Genomic DNA, 8,046 nt, shown 5'->3' on the forward strand with positions numbered 1-8,046 from the left:
CAATATTCAAGTACATAAAGAGGAAGTGCAATGTACAAAAACCGTAACTCCATTTTGACAATTTACAGAGTTATTGCCCTTTGATACTTTTCCTTGTCTGGGGCATAACTTGAAAAGTACTGGTTGAAAAAACTTTATAAAATGGTCAAACATAATAAGAGGAAAGTGCAGTGCACAAGAACCATAACTCTGTCCATAGTTATTATAGTAATTGCACTTTGTTATTTTTCTATTGCTTTCTTTTTTGTGCAGAGCATAACTTAAAAACTACTTAGTTAGATTAAATATAATTTCATACAATGGTCAAGTAAAAAAAAAGGAAAGCGCAGTGCACAGAAACCATAACTCTTTCTTGACTCAATTAAAAGCTTTTGCCCTTTGTTACTTTTTATTGTCCAGTTCTGGAAATATTAATGGTTGCAATTCAATGAAACTTTATACCGTGGTCAAGGGATGTGAGATGAAGTGCATTGCACAAGAACTATAACGTTATTTGGACTCATTACAGTTATTGCCCTTTGTTACTTTTTGTCGGGTGCATAACTTGAAAATTAGTTGTTGGAATTCAATACAACTTCATACAATGGTCAAGCGCAATGAGAGGACGTGCAGTGTAGTTACATTATGAAAACTCCCCTTTCTGCACAAGAAATATTGATTTATCATCATGCATGAACATACTATGAATCAAATTGCACGAAGGTCCCCACGTTAGCAAAGTTTTTTAAAAAAGGTGTATTCATTTATGAACATGCTTCTACATGTGATTTATTGTGATTATCTGTATTATCTATATTGCCTAAGGTAGAAAACTCATAATCGATCATGCGACTCAAAATGCTTATTAAATCATTGGCAGCTGTGTAACTTACCATAGTATCAACTTAGTGAAATGAAATATAACATACCACTGAACAAAAAGAAGTTAAATTCAGTTCTGAACATTACATTTCTAATCGATCAATGTATGTAGCTGACATTTAATCTCAACGCTATTTGTTCAATCACTTTATTTACAAATCGACAATTTGTTATCAAGCAATTAAGTTTGCTATCACTTTCATTCAAATTGATTGCATGTTTATGGTGCATTAGCTTCAAACTTTGATAATTATTTTATACCTAACGATTAGTTATATTCAAAACCAAATGAAATCAACACACAAGATGATCAAAATTTAGGTTATGGTCAGGTCTTTGTTGCCTCAAATGAACAGATTGAAAACTTTTGTCTTGTATCATTACAAACAGTTACGCTTACTGTCAATTTGAGATTAAATTATTTCGGTCTTAATCGAGTTTATAGAAATCTTGCTTTAAGGTCAAAAGCATTGTTTGGCTAATGAAAAATGATGGCAACGTTACTTCATTTCAGATAAAGATCAAAACAATACATCTATCACGAACACTACAAGCACAACAGGTACTGGAACAAATCTTACATCTGTTCCTTATAGCTTCTCATCATTGTCAATCCCACAAAATTCTTACATACAATTACATTGTATAATGCATTAGCTTTAATTTTATGTTTTAATATTTTCTATGATTATGCTGTTTCGTTGTTGTTTTTTTTATACTCAATGCATTAAGTAAGTAAACTGATAAAAAGGGACGTAAACTTTGCATCGTGTTTATTCACCATATAAAGCATATGTTTCATGAATAGTTTTGGGACATATATTACATAAAACCAGGTTGTCAATACTACAGAAATATTCCATTAATATCACAAGGTCTGTTGTTGTTGTTACTGTTGTTGTTATTTTGTTCTGTTTTGTTTTACCTCAGAAACTAAGCTTTTGTCACACGATTAATAACACTCAGGCAAAGTTAATTATACAATGTGTTATACTAGTATGTGACATCATGTCAATTTTGTAAATCAGTTGTTACTGTATTAGAAAAATATCTTAATTTGTATCAGAATACTTTCAACTATGAAAGGAGACAGAATCTGAACTGATAAGGCACATCTGAACTGAAATGAACATTCAAACAATAAACAATTCAAATTTATTCCCAACAGCTGGCAAAAGTCAAAATGTTTTCATTTATGAGTCACTTAATACTTTCTGAAATGTTTCTTTAAACAGTGACAAGCTATATATATTATTTCTGTCTTTTATCATACAAATTAGTAAAGTAAATGGGGCTGGCCACCAGACTTTCACTAAAAATTTGTATCATTAAAACCTATGTATGGGCACCTTATGATCATAAAAAATATTATATTTTGTTTTAAAATTGACACAAAGAAACAGAAAAAAATATGTCCGTGTCTGGATATGAACCCTTTAACCCATTTTTCACAAAGGTTTCCCAGTACATGAACTATCACGTTTGTCACGGCATCTCAATCAAAAGGCAAATAGTTTAAGCTATATACAGTATTGTTAAACCGTCGTGTTAATGTGCAAGACTTAGGAAAAAAGACAAATCACTGTTTATACTGTTTATAATAATTTTGTCATGAACTTTGTTCAAAGCCTTCTTTAAAAACATAACCATAACTCTTACGTATGAGAAAATCTTCTTTTGTCTGTCATCTGGAGGCCAGCCCCTTTTAAACCCATTTGTAATGTAGCTTTTTAGTTTTTAAAAATTGCTAAGTTTCACAAAATGCTTAATAATGTTTGCAAATATAAATCATGTGCCTTTTCCCAAAATAGCTAAAAATGTCCTGCATGATTTTTTTTGAAAAGGTCATTGTGACCTTGACCTGTGACGACTGACCCAAAAATCAATAAGACTCATCTACTGACCGGGGCCTCACTGGCGTCTTCCCTCATAGAATATAAAGTAAATTAACGAAATACGATATATTTCGTTTTTACGAATTAATATTTCATAATTATATCAAAATAATATGTCGTAAAAATGAATGAATATTAAGTAATTAAGAAGTTTTCAACATTTAAAAAATTTAATGCAATTTTGATTTAGAAACATCCGCAGATACATGTTCACACGCTGGTTATCATTAACTTTTCAATACGACACGTTTGTGTCATTAAATGAAAAGTGGCGTATGGTCCCTAGGTTAAACATTGCTTGTGTTCTAAACGAGGAAACAATAAGCGGCACAAAATAGAATTTGAAAAGGGTATACGAGGTTAAAAAGCCTGCAAGTCACATTTGAGCCGTCAAAAGACTAATTCAAAAAAAGAAATCATGGTCACCTTTAAGGTGGTCACATAATGGATTTTGACTGAATAACTGTACTTTGTGAAAAATTTGATTGTATTTTCTTGAAATCCACACACGCAGTTCGTTAATGATTATTAAATGGGCGTAAGTCCTGTGAGGATTTTGATTAAATTATCGTCTATTCTGAATCAGGAATTTACTTGTCAAATATTTAATAATTACTAAAGGTATTTACTTCGAACTCCACACCAATCTTTGGGTCGTAATGGAATGATAGTATCAGGTCAATTACTCTTGCATTGATTTTGACTGAACTATAACCCGTTTAACTGTTACAGACAATTCAAATGGATAAAATCCCTTTGTTTACTTGGTAAAGTATTTGTTAAAATTTTGCGTGCGAAATATTAGTTCGGGTAGTCTCTTAAACTTGTATGTTAATACAGGTCCTGAAGCACAACACAATACTGGATCAAATAGTGTACTTATAATGATTTCAGAAAAAACAATGATATTGGTAATAAATAAAGAAGATAAAGCACAACCATGAAATTTTAACTATAGTGTATCCATTCAAGACATGTCTTTTATAACATTAAACATTGTTTACAATTTACCTTGAACATTTGTTAGGGATACTAACGACTTCAATATTTAAAATACTCTTCAAACTATAGTTTAATAAGAAACCATAGATGGCTGTTAAGGTCAACAAAAAATCATTGTGTATGAAATTATGCGTTCTTTGTAACATTAAATGACGCGGAACAATTTTATAACAACGCCATGTCTTTAACAATTTAAGTAGTAAAATATCAATGAACGCTACGTACAATTATTATTATTATTATTATAATTATTATTATTATTATTATTATTGTTATGCTTTACAGATTTCTAAATGGAGATTTTCTGGTTCACTCTGTCATCCACAGTTCTACATAGATATTTTTTCTTATCATTTTTTGGTAAGGAAGCCTTCCCGGCCAGTTGTTGCCAGGCAATAGGCATGTCAAAAACAGACCGAAACAAAACATTAAACTTGAAGCACTTCGTGAATAAGAGAACTAAAATGTGTTTTACATGTAACATTTTGCAGGACAAACAAACACATGCAGTTTTCAAAGTATATGATAGTTAAGATAATAGGTACTTTGTTTAGATATTTTAGCATTACTTAATTGATGTCGGATAATGTTGAATATATACCAATAAATAACTACTTACGTTAACAGGTATCCTTGTTGATAAAATAATCTTTAGTGTGTATAACTAACTACACATAACTTCCTGATTTAAACGATTTGTGTAAACAATAATGCAAGTATGCATAACATACTTATAACGATTAAGTTGAAGATAATTTAGTGATAAAATACATTATCTGTACTATAAAGTATAACATTTTCGAACAAACCTCATTTATAGATTCCAGGAATCTCTTGCTCATCATTGACACTTCATCAACTACTAAAACATCAGTATTCTTCACTCTAGTTAACACATCTGTAAATTTAACATTGTTTGAAAAAATACGTTTTATTTAAGAGAGCCCATATCTACCATCACCAATACCAGACCACCGATGAATGGTCATCGGATTAAGTTGAGGGGGATACACATTACAAGCAATTCCTGTTGTCGCTGTTACTGCACACGTTTTACCAAGCTGTTTACACATTTCTCCAAATTGAATACTGTTAATTAGGAATGATTTAAGTTCGCGAAAATGACCACCGACTTCAGTGTGTGTAATATCGTAAAGTTGGGGAACCAGCGCTACGGAAAGACACACCTCCATTATTGACCAATGAGAAAATTAGTAATACAGTTTCCGTTTCCTTTTCATGGAATGGCACGGAAGTGTCACATTGAAGGTTCCATGATTACCGCCGTATGAACACATCTGCGGATGTTTCTAAATTCAAAATTTTACTATTTCACGTTTAAATGTTGAATTCTGCTTAAGCCGGTGCTAGGGGGCGTGGACGGTAATTTGCACTTTCCAGTGCCGTCCATGAACAGGCTCAATCAAACCGAGCCTGCAACATTTTCAATTTTGCCGTGTTGGGCTTTCTTTAGGGATTCTATATTTATCTATTTTATAATATTGTACATGTATGATACACTGTTTAAGATGTTATTGAAAGCCACTGTAATGATGTATGATTGAATTGTGCAATTCATGAATGTTAAATCATGAAATGTACTAACTATTTACTTAGAATGTGTTAATTATGTATTTTCAGAGTGTTGAGTTTAGTAAGTGCTGAAAATTGAAGATTGATTGTCTATTGATTGCCTTTTGAATTCGTCTAAGATACATGCAGTGCCAACAAAAATAAAACATCCAGAACTTACAAAATCCTTGGCATTTATTCTCCGTTTCATACTAATACTGATAAGTTTCAAAGGAGTTATAGCATTATAGAATGTTATATAACCTGGGAACAAAAACACATGATATGTATATATATTTTATATATAAACCCATGAATTTGTATTGTTTTGATTATTTGTAATGCAAAATTGTCTAAGAATCAGGTAAATGAAACAATAGTGTTTGTAAATACAACGGGAAAACACATTCATTATGAAGGAATATGGGCTACGTAGGTTATATAAATAGTTGCTTACTGAAAACGGTTTGTCATTGATCAAGATTAAAGATGTTTATATGTTTTGTATTATAATGTTGAATGATGATAAGTATGTAACCACGACAACACTACTATTAATATATTAATAATGATATATACATTAACAGTGGCAATTGAAAATTTAACCAGTCATTTCAAATTAAAGTTCTTTAACTGATCTCACCAAATGACAGTTGTCTATATGTACACGATAAAAAGATTCGTTCTTAAAAACAGCACATGACATTCTGTTATTATTGCCTATTTTACACACTATTCCTTGTCCAAAAATTAAAATCTAAGACTGCCCATGTAACACATTCATTCCTGTTGCAATATATAGCAAGTAGAGGAGTTTTTAATATTTTTATCTTGCTTACAGAAAAGTTTAACTAAATAAAGATTTGTTTAAGAGGTTATCTTTATATAAACGTTTATAGAATTCTAAAGTCACATTTCTTTTTTGTACTTACATTCATTTGATTTTATAATGTAAATCCTAAAACATAACCATTAAGATAAAAGTAAACGCATTTATCGCTTTTTTAATACTTTTTGTGTCGCCTCTACGAAGTATTGGCGACATATAGGGATCATTTCTCCGTCGTCTGTCTGTCTGTCCAAGCGTCCGTCTGTCCGTCCGTCACAAAACTTGTCCGGACTACTTCTCATAAACTACTGGGCAATTTCATCCAAACTTTACAGGAATGATCAGTACAAAGTGTAGTTGTGCATAATTATTGTCAGCATTTTCCGGTTCAATAATTTTGTCAGAGTTATGGCCCTTTAATAATTTTTATTCTTAAAGTTTGTCCGGACTACTTCTCTTATACCACTAATGCAATTTCAATGAAACTTTAGAGGATTGATCCGTAGATCAAGTCCTTGCGCATATTGAACGGGTTTTCTGGTTGAATGATTTTTAGCCGAGTAATGGCTCTTTGATAAAAAGGTGTTTTTTTCTGTGTGTTGCCAGATACACAAAAGCTTGACCGGACTACTCCTCATAAACTACTCGTGCAATTTCATCCAAACTTTACAGGAATGATCAGTACCAAGTCTAGTTGTGCATATTGTCAGCATTTTTTGGTTCAATGATTTTTGTCAGAGTTATGGCCCTTCAATATTTTTTTTTGAAGTCTGTCCGGACTACTTCTCTTATACCACTAATGCAATTTCAAAAAATCTTTACAGGATTGATCTGTAGCTCAAGTCCTTGCACATATTGCACGGGTTTTTTGGTTGAATTATTTTTGGCCGAGTTATGGCCCTTTGAAAAAAAGGTGTTTTTTTCTGTGTGTTGCAAGATACACAAAAGATTGTCCGGACTACTCCTCATAAACTACTGGTGCAATTTCATCCAAACTTTACAGGAATGATCAGTACCAAGTCTAGTTTTGCATATTGTCAGCATTTTTTGGTTCAATAATTTTTGTCAGAGTTATGGCCCTTTAATATTTTTTTATTTTTAAAGTTTGTCCGGACTACTGCTCTTATACTACTAATGCAATTTCAATGAAACTTTACACATTGATCTGTAGCTCAAGTCATTGCGCATATTGCACGGGTTTTCCGGTTGAATGATTTTTGGCCTAGTTATGGCCCTTTGATAAAAGGTGTTTTTTCTTTGTGTTGCCAGATACACAAAAGCTTGTCCGGACTACTCCTCATAAACTACTGGTGCAATTTTATCCAAACTTTACAGGAATGATCAGTAACAAGTCTAGTTGTGCACTGTCCGTCTGTCACAAAACTTGTCCCAACATGAAATTGGCCATCATGAGGCGACACATGTGATCACTGATCGCTCTTGTTTAAAGCTAGTTTGAAAAGCTTTTGAATTGATAAAGTAACAATATACTTCATCGGCTCTTAAGTGTCCTATAAGTGTGATAATGGCATGTCATGGGTGTATTTTACAATAAGGTAGCACCAGGTAGACTGATTTAAGCTTGCGTAATTGTGTTTTAATTATTCATTATTTGATGTTTACAGAAACTAATAAGTTCACCTTTTGCTTTAAAATTGTAAAACCGAGATATTGATTTTTTACGGTGTCTTTAACGTTCCGATCTACTCACCATTTCATTTTAAATCACATGTTTATAAGAGTTAAATTAATGTTTTGAAAGAAATACTAAGTAAATAAAACGCAAAATAGTTTCTCGTATGAATATATTATGCATTATTTTGATATCGTTTCCATATCGTTCTATGACTAATAATCAATGTTATACATATAAAACTTCAAAGGGAA

This window comes from Ruditapes philippinarum, unplaced genomic scaffold, assembly GCF_026571515.1.
Source record: "Ruditapes philippinarum isolate M1 unplaced genomic scaffold, ASM2657151v2 ctg7256_1_1_1_1, whole genome shotgun sequence".
Taxonomy (NCBI): domain Eukaryota; kingdom Metazoa; phylum Mollusca; class Bivalvia; order Venerida; family Veneridae; genus Ruditapes; species Ruditapes philippinarum.